A 17,627-nucleotide genomic window follows, 5' to 3' on the forward strand; every position below is an offset into this window, starting at 1 on the left:
TCAGCTTAATGCAAAATTGGAGGAATCAGAGGCTGGGAGAAGGTAGGGAAAGAGGAGAAGCAAATTGGACAACAGTTATGAAGTTTCACTGCATAAGGGTTAATAGACAGGTGGTAACCATTAAAGTTTTTTAAAAACTTCTTTTTTAAAGAGCAGTTTTAAGTTCACAGCAAAATTGAGAGGAAGGCACAGAGATTTCCCACATATCTTCTGCCCCTATACATGCACAGTCTTCCCATTATCAATGCAACCATTAGAGTTTGAAAAGAGTAACTACAACCCACAACAAGCCTCTCAAAGTATAACCACTTCTCTAAATGCAAAGCTGTGAAATGCTTTTCAAGCAAAAGCAATGGATTTATTAATCTTTGCATAAGAATCTTGCCGTAACGTTTTGGGAAAGAGGAATCTTTCTCTTCCTCTTATTATTTATGGTCTAGTACTTAGCAGAAAAAGGGAGTGACCACAGTAGTAGTTGTTTTGCAATACATAATCTTTGAGGATTTCATCCTAATGCTCACACAATGGTGGTGGTAGTATGTGTGTATTGTGTACACATGTACATTTGTTTGCCTATGCGTTGTTGTATCTTTAATAGCTACTTTTTCTGATTTCACAACACAGTTCATTGGTATCTGTTAGAGACATCATCTTCACCTCACCACTGGTAAAGGTTGATAAGGCAGAATTATTGAACTACTTCTTATGCCAACATGAGGGACACTCAGCGTGGGCAAAGAGCCTTTGGTATTCACTCTTATCACATTAGTGCCCAACCGTAGGGGACCCTCAGTGAAATTGTGGATGAACAAAGCATATCACCCCTAAAAACACAGTTATGATTGTAGTCATGGTAGTGGAAATAGTGCAAGGTGCTACTATGTAAGCAAAACAAAACAAACAAAAAAACTTCTCTGTGTGAGGTTAGGCTACCAGGGCTTCATATAATACCTTCAATGATGATATTTAGTGATTATCATTCCTTTATTTCTGAGGTCACAAAGCAGTGGGTTGTCCCTAGTTTTTAAATTAACTGCAATAGTTTTTGCAACTGTGTGGGCAGGGATTTCTATTTCTGCTGTAAATTTTAAAAAGTAATTAGTCCCTGTGGAACTTGGTAAATACATTATAAGCATCTTGATTACTCTTAGAGTTTGGAAGTAGAACTGGTATAAAATTGCTAAGTGGGGATTTCCTGTGGTCCCAGGTTGAGACTCCAAAGTAGAACACAACAGGGGCAAGCACCTCCACATTTTGAGCAGAGGAGGCAGACCAACCCCAAGGTTTGCTAAGAGTTGCCCCAGGCAGTCCTATGACCTATGGTCCTATACCCACCTCCAAGTGAGATGGTGGGCAATTGTAAATAACAGCTTTACTGAAATATAAATCATATAACATCAAATCCATTCTTTAAAAAATGTACAATGCAACAGTTTTTAGTATATTCAGTTGTATAATCATAATAATTTAATTTTAGAACATTTTTATCACCTCCAAAAGAAATCTGTAAGTTCAGAAGTCATTCCTCATCTCTCCTTCTCTTGACGTCTGGCAATCACTTATCTGCTTTCTGTCTTTATGGATTTGCCAGTTTTGGATTTTTTTATCTAAGTGGATTCATCCAAGATGTGATTTTTTTTGTGTCTGATTTCTTTTACTTAGCATAATATTTACAATATTTATCCATGTTGCAGCATGTATCAGAATTTTACACCTTTATGTGGCTGAATAATAGTTCATTGTATGGATATACCACATTTGTTTAACCATCCAACAGACATTTGGGTTGTTTCTACTTTTGGGTTATTATGAATAATAATAACCGTAAACATTCACATACACTTTTTTTGGGTGATGTTGGCAGATTTTGATCTCCACTTCCTAAAGAGAGGAGCATGGAGTCTGCTCCTTACCTAGACCTGAAACTAGCTAGAGCTACTCCTTGTAGCAAAGAAGAGAGGAGGTTGTGCTGGAAATAAACTGAAATTCCATAGTAAGCATGATAGGGATTATGTTTTATGAGCAGACATCATGGGTGGTGTAATCGTTTTGAAAAGATCCTGCCCAAGAATATTGTCTGTATGTGGGACTGTCTGAGTAAGAGCTAAGGGTGAATTATTAGTTGTCAACAGGGGAGTGTATTTTTCACTTGAGGGAATAGGGAATAGGGAAGTACTGGGGATTCCCAGTGAGGGGGTTAAGGTTTTTCTAAAGAACATACATAAATGGAGAGAATCAGTCAGCATTTGAACATCTATCCCACAGGCCAAATAAAAAAGCACCAAAAGCACCAGCTAAAGAGTAACCTTTTTGCTTCTTTAGTTCTCCTTTCTCCTCCACCCCTTAACCAGGAAGGAACAACAAACAAGATGAGGGTGTGGTTGAAATAAGGACTGTGCCCCACTTCCCTACAGCAGGTTACTTGGTTTTATTAAGAACTGATCTAGAATGCAGATTTGAAGAAGAGGAAAAAAGCAAAGATTGGATTTTAGAGAAGACTGAACCTGAATAATACCTTGAAATAAAAGGGTTGTAAAAAGCAACTGTAAAAATTAGGCTTGAAGTACATGCATGGGGGGGAAACTACAGCAATTTCTGGGTTGTATTTGGCATAGTTCAGTCTGACAATACGCAACCTTTTGTTAAAATTATCTCTGAATTTGGGCTGCATAGGGCATTTTTGGACTCCAGAATTGTGCTTTGCTACAGCGGGTGGTGGCATCTACCAGTGGGACTGTCAGGCAAAGGGTCTCCCCTCCCGTATCACAAAGGCAGGTGCATGCACAGGCTGACCAATTACACATACTTGTCTTCAGGTGACAGTGTGGTTTCAGAGGTGGGCACATGACCCAAGCCTGGCTGAAAGGAGTCTTTGACCAGAGAGCGACAGAAATGTCAGAAGTTGGGGCCTCACTGGTGGTCTAGGGGTTAAGTATCAGCGCTATCACCACTACAGCCTAAGTTTGATCCCCGGCCAGGGAGCTAACCCGCATGGAGAAGCAGACCTCCCCTGTCTTGCCTGCTTCTCCCTTTAGCAGTATATTTCAGTAAATCCTCTTGTTCTGCTCCCCACTCTGTCTCTGGTGAATCCTCTCATCCCCCACACATACCTCTGGCCTACACCCCAGTTCTTCTATGCAAAAATTAATAAATAAAATAAAAAAAAGAGACATTGAGTCTCTCTCCTCCTGAGAATGTAAACTGTAAGCTCCACCTGAACTGACTGATTCCAGGGTCACATTTCTTCTCCGTGGAGGGACTTTGGAGAATGGAGAATGGCGCTAATCCAGTGAGGAGCGAACTACACTGATGAAAAAATTCTTTTTTAATTTTTGGAGCTGTGTACATGGATTGGACACTTCTCAATTCTTGGCTTACAACACTATAGGTCTGTGAAAGAAATCTCTCATTTTAAAAATTATTTCTCTTCATCCCACATCCTCTCTCCCATTCTTCTCCATTACAGACACCTACTTAGATAAAATTAAATATTTTTCAAAGGTGCACGGATATTGAAGAACATATATTGGTATGATTTTGCATATACATGTTTTTAGTATAAATAAATGGCATTATGTTATAGACGTCACTGAATGTCTTCCTGTTTTTGTTTTTAACTCGATCCTGTTCCAACTGCCTCACTGTCTGTAAATCGTTGGCCTGACTATGGCTAGTGCTCCTAGGTTGACTCACACTCCCTGCTATTATAAACAGTGGTTCCTCAGACATCTTACATGTCTGGGGGTCTACCTGGGCGTGGCCTTGCTTCTGGACATTTCAGTTACTATATAAAACAGTAAATTATTTTTCTTCTGCAAGCTATTTGGGGATGGCTTTGTGTCACTTGCAACTAAAGGACTCCTTCCTAATTCTCACCATGGGAGGTGAGAGGTGTCTTGTCCCGCCTGCCTGGCCTCATCTAATTCCCTTTGGTGAGGCCCAGGTTAGAGTAGCATTTTTGATGTCCTTTTAGCACTCTCCATTCATGCTTTCAAAATCTCATTGACATCTTTGGTAAAAGCTTCATCACTCCTGTTTCACGTTATGGATAATGTGAATCTAGAGGTGTTGTTTTATTGAAAAAAATATTTTAATTGAAAAAATACATGGTAAATGCTCAGAACATAGAACAATGTTTTCAAACTTTGAAACTGTTACTGTGTTTGCAACTCTCAAGAAACGGAAATATCTATTAATGCTAAAAATACTTCACTAGATCAATCATCTAAATAATACGATCTTATTAAAACAATCTTTTCGTACCACAGGAATGCTAGTCATGAGATTTTGGTTAGAGACATTTCCTTCTGTGGTACCTAGATCTTTCTCCAAATGTTTTTCGTTTACTGAACATTTTGGGACTTCTCAGAAGACTTTCTGTCACGCACAGCTGCAGAAAACTTCATTCAAGACACAAAAGTCAGGTGAAATAGCTGAAGAATAGTGGAACAGCATCTGTTCCTTGAAAAAGAGCTCATATCCATAATACGAAACTCAGTAGAGATAAATCCAATGGACATAAATATAAAACTATTGAATGATGTCAATCTTAACAATATGAGTTCAGGCCTCCCAGGTGGCGCAGTGGGTTGAGTGCAGCACTATGAAGCTGTCTACAGCTTCTGCAGCGCAGGTTCGATTCTCGCCGGCCAGGGAGATACCCACATGGCACGGCAGACCTCTCCTGTCTTGCCCGCTGATCCCCTCAGCAGTGTTTTCGGTCATCTGCTTGTTCTGTTCCCCACTCTGTCTCTAGTGAATCCTCTCACCCTCCCATGCCTATGGCCTGTACCCCAGCTCTTGTATAAATAAAATCTAAAAACAAATAAATAAATAGATAAATAAATAAATCTTGAAAAAAAATATACGAGTTCAGATAAGGATAGACCTGATTTGGCAGAAGTTTATGTGAAAAAGATGAAATTCACTCTCTTCTCCTTTGCTGGTTTTACCATCTCTCGGGTATTATTTTGAGGATCAAACTTAAAAGATACAATTGCAGGGCCTCCCTGGTGGTGCAAGGGGTTAAGACGCAACCTATATGGCCTCCCCGGTAGTGCAGCAGGTTGAGCGCAGCACTGTGAAGCTGTCCACAGCCTCTGCAGCACCGGTTCGAGTCCCAGCCCGCCAGGGAGAATCCTACATGGTGAGGCAGACCTCTCCTGTCTTGCCCGCGGCTCCCCTCATCAGTGCTTTCGGTCCGTCTCTCTGTTCTGCTCCCCACTCTGTCTCTGGTGAATCCTCTCACCCTCCCGCAACTCTGGCCTGTACCCCAGCTCTTGTATAAATAAAAATAAATCTTAAAAAAAAAAAGACGCAACCTATGAAGCTGACTGCAGCCACTGCAGCATGAGTTCAATCCCCGACCAGGGAGCAACCCACATGGCACAGCAGACGTCGCCTGACTCGCCCACTGCTCCCATCAGCAGAGTATTTCAATCAATCTGCCTGTTCTGTTCCCCACTCTGTCTCTGGTGAATCCTTTAACCCCCCCAACCCCCATACCTCTGGCATGTACCCCAGCTCTTGTATGTATAAAAATGAAATAAATATTTAAAAAAAGATACAATGGCAAATAGGAAGCTCCTACATGAAGACAAGTGGCATGTAAATGAAATCTAGAAACTATTATACTGGTAAAGCCCAAGGGAATGCCAATTATGTTAAAATATTTAGAGATCTTGCAGGTGAATAATGGTAACACCTTATGTTATATATAGTTTCTGCACTGTCATTATTTAACTTGATTCTTACATTGGCCTGTGAGCTAAACAACGCAGATTAATTGCGTGCATTTTTATAAAGGAGGGAACTGAGGCTCAAAGAGGCACATGTCACTTTGCTCAAAGCAGCTGGCAGGTGACTGGAGATCCTGGGACACAGATCTTTTGATGTGTTTCATGCTCTTTCAATTACTGAAGACATTCCACATGCTTGTGGAAGGGAAACCGAGGACCAACAGTATCAGTGAACCAGAAGACAATACAGGCAGTAGGAAGAAGATTAAACAACAACAGACAAACCAGTAAGTGCTTTCCAACAATGGAAGGGGTGGCCATTCAAAGTTGTGAACTGTGTCATCGATATAATCAATGGAGAGCAGATAACAGTTCAATGGGGATATGTAGAAAAGATTCCTCTATGGAAAAAGACATGGGAGATCTCCTTTGTTTATATCACTGATAAATTATTTGTATTGAACTGGAAAGGAAATAAACATACAAATGTTCTGGCAACCTGCTATGCTTTCATCTGTCAGTTTACTAACTACAGCTGAGGTCTCAAAATAAAACTTGAAAAATTATTATACAGTGATAAGTGACTCACTGACGTGTTTATGTCAATCTTATTTCTGTTTATCCTCTGATCATGAGGGCACTGATGTTGATGGCTCTTTACGCTTCACTATTTCCTTAATATCAGCTATACATGGAGGCAAAATAAGAGAAAACCAGTGGAAAATCAGGCCCCGAGTTACCTAGACTGCAGCTAAGGCTAAGTCGCCTTGGAGGCTCACAAAATACAGTGTATGTAGCCTCAAGTATCTTTATTTTACTGTGTGTCTGAAGCTCATGACACCATCAAGGTTAGTAACTATGGAGACGGGAGTGACTTATTTACCACAGAGGAGGTGTAGCGGTGACAGCATCAGAACAGGCTTCCTCATGCTAACAGTCCGCCGGTCTTTATTAAGGGGATCTGTGGTAAAACAGGGATTAATGAAACTGAGGTATCTGAGAAGCTTAAATGAAGGTGCATGAGAGCAAAAAGGAGAAAGGGCTGGAGGAAGTACAGGGAATGATGTTCCTTCACCCATCCCTGTCACTGCTTGTCCAGTGTTCTACCCTTGCAGTGCCTTCCCCATCCAGAATGGTGACCTTCTCCCGGCTTACCCTGCCAGTTCAAACCTCACCTTCCACACAAAGCCTTCCCAGGAAAACTAACCCAACATTTATTTCTCTTTTTTCTTACTGGCTATCTCAGATATTTTCCTAGTTGCAGGAATTGCACTGGACTGAACATTTTTACAGTTGTTTTATTTATTATTATTTATTTTTTATTATTGTTCCCCACATGTTCCACATCTATTTTGTGTCCTGCCCAAGACCATGCAGCCACAGAGTTGTTCCTTTTTCTGTGACAGTGGCCTGTCTAGAGGAAGGGGTTACCTTTCCAGATACCTCACAAGACATCAAATGGCCTAGCAGTGGCTGATTGTCCCCTAAGCAGTAATCATGCACACATCATAACCCCCCAATGAATTTGAATACTCCTGGAGGGAGAGGGTTGAGTCAGATCTACTTCTACACTTCCCATAGTGCCTACCTAGCCTTAGATAAATGTTCTTCCACTTTATTTGCAAAGTGACAAGGAATAAAAGGAGGCCATGTCTCAGAAGTGCAGCACAGAGAAGATGGTCTACAAAAGAGACGGGAAAGACCTGGGGAAAGAAAGTAGCAGCACAGAGTTTGCAGATATTGAGAACACTTCCGGATCCTGCCTTTTCTCTTGCACTTAAAGGGTAGGTTGTTTTCCAAGGCACCTGACTCCTGATCTATGTTTTTGACCAAGGGCTATTGTTCACATGAACAGGTGCTCCCCCAACCTCTGGTGCTGCACCTTTTGGGCATCATTTAGCTGTGTGTCTGGGTTCTGTTGGTTGCCAGGACTGTGTTGGGGGTTTGAGTGATGAGACTAGGGCTCAGTATTGATTTGGAGTTACAAAGGGGATGCAACAGACTGGAGATGATCTGACATATTTCACTGAGCCCTGTGGGGAAACCCCAAAAAAATCCTAACTGTCCCCAACAATATCCTCTTTCACTTTTCAAAATGAAGTTGCCCTTTGTACACTCATACACTATGTCATTTGCAAGCTTGGGTTTCCTGTGCGGCCACTATGTGCGGCCTATGTCGCAGGCCTGCCGACTAATCTCCTTACATTTAATTTTGCTCTTTTCCTAGTTGATGTAAGTTATGCATGTGACTTAAGAAGAAATGATCTTAAGTGCTGATCTCATTGTTTCCTCCCCGCAACTTCCCCTACCTCAAACTCCAAACCAAAAATACCATCAACTCACCACTCTTGAGAAAGCCATGGAAAGAGCTAGAGCACTTCTGAGGAATTACTGCCACCAAATACTAGTTGCAAAAAGAAAGAAAGGAAAACAGCTCATTAAAAGTATGGACATGTAGGAATTGCTTTGTTTTTTAGGCAGTAAGAAAACTAAATTCATCTACTGACAAGACTCATCAGCTGGGTCTTCAGATGATCAGAGGAAACAGAAAGGGCTGTGGTTGTTCTAAAGAGTAAGAGGGGCCCCCCTCTTTCTCTGACATAAGCACAGACTTCATTAGCTAATGTCTTCACATCTGGATTGAAGTAACTAACAAAACCATGGTCTGATGCAGTATAAACAGATTGGATTTTTTACAGACAGTTAAAAAAATACATAGCACGAAACCTCTGAGTCCTGAAATAGATCTTTTCTGTTTGTGTGTGCCCAGATATACATAAACATCAAAAATGAAGGTTTTGAAGCAGATGTTGTAAAAACTATTTAAGGTCTACTCAGTAACAACCCAAGACTTTTGCTGTGTGCTGATGGCAAAGGGGTCCTTTCAGCTTAGCAGTGTTTGTTCCTCTTTGTATACCTTGGGCAAAGTCGACCTCTGGGACCTTGGACAAATCATTCATGTTTCCAAATTCCAGTCAACTCATCTGTGAAATGGAGACAAAGGTGACACCTTATGGGGTTTCTGTGAGGATTATATGAGATGACTCTTGTAAAACAGGCACTTAGTGCAGTTCCTGGAAGATCAGGCTCAATAAGCATTTGCTGTGCCTGTGATTAGCATATTGGTTAAACACACAGATTCCAGTGCCAGTATGTCTGTCTATGGCTCCTTTGTTTACTAATCACTGGCTGTGCAACCTCTGGTAAGTTACTCAACCTCTCTGTTCCTATTTCCTCAACTGTAAAATAGAGAAAAGACTAGCAACTACACTGTAGGGTTATTGTAAGGATTAAGTGAATCAAGCCCTTAGAACACAGTCAGGCACATGACAAACAATAAAAATTGTTAATTATTTTCATTATTCTCTAAAGAGAACTTTGTTGACTATTTCTTCTACTTTTTTTCCCCATCCCTTATTCCAGCTCTTGGAATTCTTAGACTGTTTAGCTGATCATCTCTTTTTGAATTTGAGCTACTAGAAAAGTCTCAATTCACAAAACCTGGAGGGTATACCACTTCTCTCCTATAGAACACAAGCAGGAACACACCCAGTGGTAAAAACAAGTGGTAAAACCAGAAATCTTAGCTATGAAGGAGCCCATCCAACTCCCAGCTGTATCCCCACTCAACCCAGCTTAGCCCTGGGGGTTCAAGGATGGCCTCAAGGATCTGAAATGCCAGTACCTCAGCTTCCTCTAGGTTCTGGAAGACCTAAAGGCTCAGGGAGGAAACCAGACTGTAGAGAGCAGAGCTGAACTCCCAGTTCTATCTGCTAACCAGCCTGACTTTAGGTGAATTTCACAGCCTGGGGAGATCCAAGGCTTGCTCAGGAACACCACTGCCTGATGAACTGAAGAAATCTTCCAGCCTAAAATTTCATCCAGGGGTAGAGAGACTTTAGCTATTCCCTAGTGGTGGTGGCAGGATGAAGGTATCTAGCTTTTCTCTTTTAAATTACACCACCAATATACAGCTTCTATCTCCTGTTTCTTTCCTACAGAAAGCCAGTCTTAAAAAACTTCTGGATTCTTCTGTTCATGAACTGGAGGAAAGCCAGCACTAACCATGAGGGAGAATCCAGATGAGAAAAATGAATTAGCATTATAAACGTGCGGGAAGGGAAATTGTCCCTTAGTGAGAACCTACTATGTATCAGGCAATGTGCTCAATGTTCTGTGTCTCTCCTCAAACACTTTCAGGGGCCCTAGGGAGTAGTGTCATAATTATCTTCACTTTACAAATGAGGACACTGAGATTCAGAGAGTTTCCGAAGGGTCACACTGACAGTGGTGACACACAAGCTGGTTCAAACCCTCTTCTGTCTGATTTCAAAGCCTGTGCACCTGGCTGTCAGTTTCCAGTCTTCTCTCTCTGACCTTTTAAAGCTATCTTCTAGTCTTTATCACATCCTTTTTAAAGTCTCCAATAGAAAAGAAATTTAAAATAGACATTTAAGTCTTTGTGTGAATTTAAATCATTGTGTCATAATTCCAACGAGATAGTCTCATCTTAAGATTCCTCACCAATTCTAAATAAAAGACTATTTTATTAGAGATTTGGGGTATTAGCCAGTTCGTAGAGATACCTTCTGGGATCACTATTCCTAAAATAATATAATTCTCACTCTAAGGCTGGTCTAGCTAATAATACTAGCAGCAGCAACAACAATTATACTAACAATAACTACAATAACCATAGGACTGGCTGTTGCTAGGGTATAGTGTAAATCATTTTTAAAAAGCAATTATGTAAATCATTACATATAACCCTCACCACACACCTTGCAGGTAAGTATTACTACAATTATCGATTTAAAAATGAACAAACCGAGGTTCAGAAAAGCTGAGTAACTTGCTCAGGAACACACAATATGTGTTGAAGAGTTGGGAGCTGACCCTAGATGCAGATGTCTTCAGAGGCTCACCCTCTGTGCTCTACTGGAGAAAGCTAAGCCTTGAGGGGGGCACGCTTTTAAAATAGGCAAGGTCCTGCTTGCTGTTCTTTCTTTCATTTTTTGTAGTGTTTCCTGCTCTCCCTGCACAGATGGCCATACACATGAGATTAGGCAGCAACAGATGCCTTAACGGAGTCCCCGTCGCACAGAGGCAGCAATGGAATGATTCTGTTTCTGGCATCCCAGAGCGAGGGCTGCTTAACCATGTTCTACACAGTTAATTCTGTATTTTGCCTCAGTGGGACTGATGTGCCGAGCTCCTTTTTTGTGTGCATGGATGATTTACACCAAGTGAATTTTCGAAGGGGAATTAAGTCAAGGGCTGACTTTTGCACATGTGCAGAGCCCCCAAAGTGGAGCTGAAACAGTTCATGGGTCCAGGGATTTCATAGGATATTCAGTCTTTCCGGTTTCAGGTCAAGTCTCCAATATAATGCTCAAAATACCCGTAAAAGAATTATTTAGGCTTTCTTAGAAGGAGTCAAAATTTGTAAAATATAATAGAAATCTTGAAGATGATGCTGGGTGGCTCATGGCATCTTTTAAGAATTTCTGGGTTTCCTGTCAATGGCACAAGAGACGGTCCATGTAATATGTATTTGCTCTACTGCCTGTACGTTCTAACATTGATTCTGTATGTTGGATTCTGCTATAGAAGACAGGAAAGCAATAGGAAGGATAAGCCTCACCAGAAAGATTGAGTTTATATGCAAAGTAAGCTGGCACTTTATGAGCTTTTGGTGAAACTCCTACGATGATAAGTATAGACAAATAAGGAGATGGCTATGAGATAGGCAGAATTCATAAGGTATGCTAGATATGGGTTAGCAATTTACAACATGTGAAAGAAACAGAATACATGAAATATATGACGGGAAAAGACAAGAATGTTATTTATGGATCAAAAGGGATGGAGAGACCAAGTCATGATCAGGCCACCTCTAGACTGACAGCGGGCGTCTTCCCATTGGCCTCCCATTGGTGACACTCATTCTGGTCTCACGTGTCCTCTGCCCAAGAATGGACAGAAGACCCAGAACTGTTCAGCAGGCTAATCGGGAAGTTCCAATTGTGGCCAGAACTTCCTCCTGTGTCTCTCTGGTAGAGCAAGTATGTGTCATTTGTCTGGGGTACTTTCTGTCTGTGGGCTCCCAGGTACAACCTCATCTCTGGTTCTCATAACCACATCTATGGTAGGGGAGACTGAAGAGGGAGGGAGGGAAGGAGAGAGAGAAGGAGAGAGAGAAAGGGAGAGAGAGAGAGGAAGAGAGGGAAGGAGGAGAGAGAGAGAGAGAGAAAGAAAGAGAGAGATGACAATGGTCCTTTTATTCTCTCCTACCCTATCCTAAATGTGTTTACTTACCTGGTCCCCTTCCCTTTGTTTCTCAAAGGTGTATTTTTAAGTTGGTTTGGTTTAGAAAACCATCCATTTGAACCTATTCAGTTATGAGCTTTGAGTCTTTGGGTTCTGTGTCCTCAGGAGGATTCTCCTGGTAGTATTCTAAGAGACTAACTCCCCATCAGGCTAAATTCCCACATGACGCCATACTCAATTGGTTTCATTTGGAGCGTTTCACTCATATCATCTGCTTCCTTGGATAAGACACCAACAGAGGATCCTTTTACTCTATCAGAAGACCTAGGAAAGAGCTGTGCCAACAGAGTTTGGAAAGGAGGCAAAACTATTTTTGGAGAGCTCCAATGTGTGTTGAAAAAGAAAGCAATCAAATAAATGTGTTGTATCACATCCTGAATATGGTCTCAGGCCCTCTGCCAGGTAGTCAGTGAACAGTTTTTGATTTGAATTTTTTTCCATTAGGAAAATTACAAAACCTCTGAATTAACCAGAGTAACACAAGGTGGGCAGCGTGGGCTCTCTGTTATTCATTCAGAGCACTTTTGGGTAGAAAGAACGATGGATCGTAAGATGGGTCTATAAATAACAAATGATTTTAATAACTCTGAGTGATTTAGTTGCTTACATTGAATGACCTCCTTGATATATTATTTAAGTCTTTTGTGTTTTTTCCTAATATAACATTTCTCACCCCACTGGTCACAGTATTCTGCTGCCCATTTATAGTATTTTAACCACCAATTCTTGCTACTATCAGTCACATGGCTCTAAAATAAAATATAGATTATGAAAGGAAACACTTCCCACATTTATGAAATTGTTTCCAGCTGATCTTAAACACATTCCCTCAGGATGGAAGCATTTATCTGCTAATGCTCAGCATTCTGGACTTTCCCTGCTCAGTCTCAAAAGTGGGAACATGGAGATAAAGCCTATTTTTTAAAGATTTATTTATTTATGCATACAAGAACTAGGGTACAGGTCAGAGGTATGGGGGTGAGAGGATTCACCAGAGACAGAGTGGGGAGCAGAATAAGTGGCTCTACTGAAATACACTGCTGAGGGGAGCAGTGGGCAAGTCAGGAGAGGTCTGCTGCGCCATGTGGGTCACCTCCCTGGCTGGGGATTGAACTGGTGCTGCAGTGGCTGGGGATAGCTTCCTAGTGCTGCATCTTAACCCCTTGAGCCACCAGGGAGGCCACAAAGCCTCTATTTTAAGAGATTAGTATCTGAGAAACACAAAGGGCACTGAAATAAACATGTACATGTAGAAGAAGAAAGTTTTAAATATTACATGGTGCTTTTTCCCAACAAACAAACGTACAAGATTGACAACAACAAATTTCCCACTGTGTTAGGAAATACAAGGCTCGGTCTTTTTGTGATGAGGAAGGATGAAGTCAGGCTTTCAGAAGGGTAAAAGTTCTAAGTGTGTGTAATGAAGTTCCCAGTGACCCCTAAGTTCCTGCAGAGGTTCCTGGGGGTGTCCCTGTGGGAAATGGTATGTATGACTTCTTGGGGACTTGCTCACAGGAAAGGTCTGGAGTCATCACTTCCAGGCAACTTTAAGGACCAGAGAGATCCCTGTGCCTGAATTTATAATGTTAGATATTCACTTTTCTTCCTCTTACACAACTTGCTTTTCCTGCCTGGGTAGTGAGTTCATATCAGTCACAGGGTTCATTTAAGGCAGTCCAAATCAGACTTTAACAAGATAAACGGTGACATCTACCAGAGAAATCATCCTTGAAAAGATAACACTTTATAGCAATAAAGTCCAGAGAAACTCTCCAAGCTACAACTTTGCTTCTAAAAGTCCTCTGACTTCAATGCGTCCATCCATTATGGGCTTACTTGTCTTCATTTTAGTTGTCTTTGGCTCAAATGGGTGGAGTGAGGTTCTTTAGAGAGCAGTATGCAGTTTTTCCTGTTTTCTATTAATGGGCAAAGCAACAAGATTTATGTCAGCAAGACTTGCTGTAAAGAATGGAGAGGCTTCCCAGAGCCGCCGAGCTCCTCAACAGTAACCTTCCAACTGGAATCAGGGTGGCGCTTCCTAAACAGGATTCCCCATAAAACCAGTTGCTTAAACAGCTTTTTTTTCTCCTTCCCCTCACCCCTGTTTTTTGTTCTTTAATCATGGCATATGGTCAACAAAACAACAAAAACTGAAAAATCCTGGATTGAAATTGATTTTCTGAAGGCCACTAGAAACATTAATGTGATAATATGCATGCCTTGTCTGGGAATTAATGTTTGAGGAACACAGCTGACTTTGGAGAGAGGAGGACCTGGGGAGGGGCCACAGGTTCTATGACTGTGGGCATCTGTTGATTTCTTGACTGCCAGTGGTTAAGTGGTGCCCACCTGTGACTGAGCTGTAGATGTGAAGAGAGGAGGAGGGGAGCTGGGTGAAATGGAGATAGTGAGGTGGCAGAGTGATTCTCGGTGACTTAGATCTCTCAGCCCTCTGTGTGAAGGACAGGGGCCTTTGGGGACAACTATTCCCCCTACTCTTGTTATGGTGTAAAGTGGACACGATGTCTCCAGGAGAGAGGAATGTGCAGCTGTTTGTGTCTTCACCAGCGTGGAGTGCCTTCTTCAAGATGGTTCTTTTTCTGCATTTATTTGTATATTATAAAAATGTGCATATTATAGAATTGCCCTATTTTATTTTGACTACCAACTTAATTTATCTCAAGGATGGTATGTGCAGTCATGATATTTGAATGTTAAATCCGTAGCAGAAGTTACTGCAAAGAAGAGAAACAAGGGAAATGAGATATGTTGAAGACATGGAGATGGGGCGTGATGTGGGCAAAAGTGGCCAGAGGCTTTTGAAGATGGAGACAGTGAAGGAAAGCCTACATGGGGAGGCAGTCAAGGGACTGAACAGAAAGGGAAGCCCAAAAGAGAGTCTCATTCAAGATTTTCTGGGTGTAGACTCCAGCAGAAAAGCTTGCGTGTCAAGTAACACTAGCGAGGGGACCCTAAAAGTAATTTGTCTATGTGAAGACTGTGGAAAATATAGTGTATAGTGGAAGTTAAAAATTCCTCCTTCATAGGAGGGATTTCCTTCAAACCATAGGGAGAAAACCGTTTTGCACGGTGTTTTCCTTATAGTCATGTACACACAGATTCACATACGTATACATGTATACATATAAAATCATACTATAAATAATTGTATGATTATGCACTTTATGTAAGTATATATTTTATATGATTATAATCATATATTATTTAATATTCTGCATTTTAAGTTTACTACTAAATATGTATGTACTTTAAAACTTTCTCATTGATATCTATAGTACTCCTGATTTTTCTCCATTATAAAACAGGAACATGTGAATGGTACATTGAAGAAATAAGATCCACAGGAAATAATGAGAAGGCAACCATATTTGTCTCTCAAAATTTTGACTTTTACATGCTTACTCAGAGGGGAATTATTCTCCTGACCCTGAATGAGAAACTTGAGCAGCTCTGTGACATTCTAGTTGCAAAGTCTCCCTCCAATTGCCTTAAGTCTCGTCTCACGAGCTCCATTCAGCTGAAATAAGCCACACCCTAATCTTCATTTAAAGGTAATGGTAAGTGGGCCTCCCTGGTGGCACAAGGGGTTAAGCACAGCACTATGAAGCAATCCGTAAGCCTCTACAGCACGAGTTCGATCCCCTGGCCGGCCAGGGAGCAACCCACATGGTGCAGCAGACCTCTCCTGACTCGCCCACTGCTCCCCTCAGCAGTGTATTCCAGTCAATCTGCCTGTTCTGCTCCCCACTCTGTCTCTAGTGAATCCTCTCACCCCCGCATCTCCGGCCTGCACCCCAGCTCTTGTATGCATAAATAAATCTTTTTTTTTTTAAATGGTAATGCTAAGTGATGTAAGTCAGAAGGAGAAAGACAAATACTGAGGGGTATCACTTACATGGGGAATATAGAGAAACCAGACAAAGGGTCAGATAAAGCCAAACCCAAAAACTAGCCCTTGAAATCGGACAATAGAACTGAGACATTCAGGGTGGGGAAAGTAAGCAGTGGGGAGGGAGCACAGTGGATTACAGTAGAGGACCATGGGTGCTTGGGTGGTGGGAGCACTATGGTAACAGCACTGGAAGGGAGTGGAGGATCCTATAGTTCCAAAATACGAACAACAATATAAACCAACATGACCTCAATAGAAAATTGGATAAAAAATAAAACAAAGGTAAGACACCTCCCAGGCTGGGTAGGCCAGTAGTAGGTTGCTGTCAGTTTCTTCTTGATTACCCCTCCCTTCCTCAACAGCTACTGCTTTTGCAAGGGGTTGGGGCAGGGATGAGGGGCCAAGGGTGGGAGGGGAAAGTTCTTGCTGTACTCTCATGGACTGAGCTGGCATTTGCAGCTGACTACCCAGGAGTGCGCTCCCCTTGTGAGAGCTGCCATCCTCCCTGGACAGCTGCTGTCCCCGGGGTCTTTTGTTTTCCAGACCCAACAGGGCACCCTCACTTTCTCTGTTGCTTTTCTGTAATCACCACCCAAGCAGTGTTTTACTGTGAACTCAGGCAGACAGTTCTGTAATCAATTCCTGAGATGCCCACACACAGCATTACTCCCCAGGGTAAGGCCCCTCTCCTCACCTCAGCCTTCTCAGACAGAGTTAGCACCCAGTACCTTGTGCCCTGAACAGCAGGAGCCACATACCAATATTTTCGATTGCAGCCCCTCATGGGGCTTGAAGTGACAGGAAGCACCAGCTCCCCTCTTTGGTGGGGGAGCAGAGCTCACAGCACAATTTCCTCTTGAAATATTCTCCTCAAAAGCCTTCCTCCCCCCGCAATTCTCTCACAGTCCTGTCATATCTTCAATGTGAGTCAGGAATTTAAAAGAGATATGCAACTGATTCTCAGCTAAATCTTTCAAAAAATTGCTTTTGGACTTATTCCTCCTTTGGATTGCTGTGACGATCGTGTCTCTGTGCCTCAGGTGAAGCTTCAGTTTTAATTCCTGTAACACATATGTTTGCACATACATCTTTGAATTTCTCTCAGTATAGTAATTTACCTTAGGTTGGTTTTCCAGAAGGGGAATCATTAGCTCAATGGATTTGAAAGAATATTTTCATTCCAAACTTGTTGTTTTCTCAACCTTGAAGGCAATGTGTTTGCTGGGCTGATGTGGGGGTGAAACAGGTTATGAGGAAGCTAGGCTCTGCGTTAAGTGGTGCCAGGGTAGATACTGGAAACTTTCTTCTAGGTATCTATAAATTGCTTACTTGTTTAGTGCCAAAGATTCTTACATTATATAGTTCCTCTAATCAATGGCTGTGCAGGAACAGTTACAGAGTAAGAGAGAGACAAGGTCCTCATTTGTAGTGGAAATAGGAGACTATTAGATGTCAGTGATTAGTGGATATTTAAATAATTACAGCTAACATTTATATAGCACTGAACATGTGCCAGGTCCTGTCTTGGCTACATTAACATGTATAAATTCACTTAACCTCAACTCTATGAAGAGGCACTAGTATCATCCCCATTTCACAGACTGAGAGGCTGAGGCACAAAGAGATTGAACACCTGATTCAGCTAG

Source organism: Talpa europaea, assembly GCF_964194135.1.
Source record: "Talpa europaea genome assembly, chromosome: 1".
Lineage (NCBI taxonomy): Eukaryota > Metazoa > Chordata > Mammalia > Eulipotyphla > Talpidae > Talpa > Talpa europaea.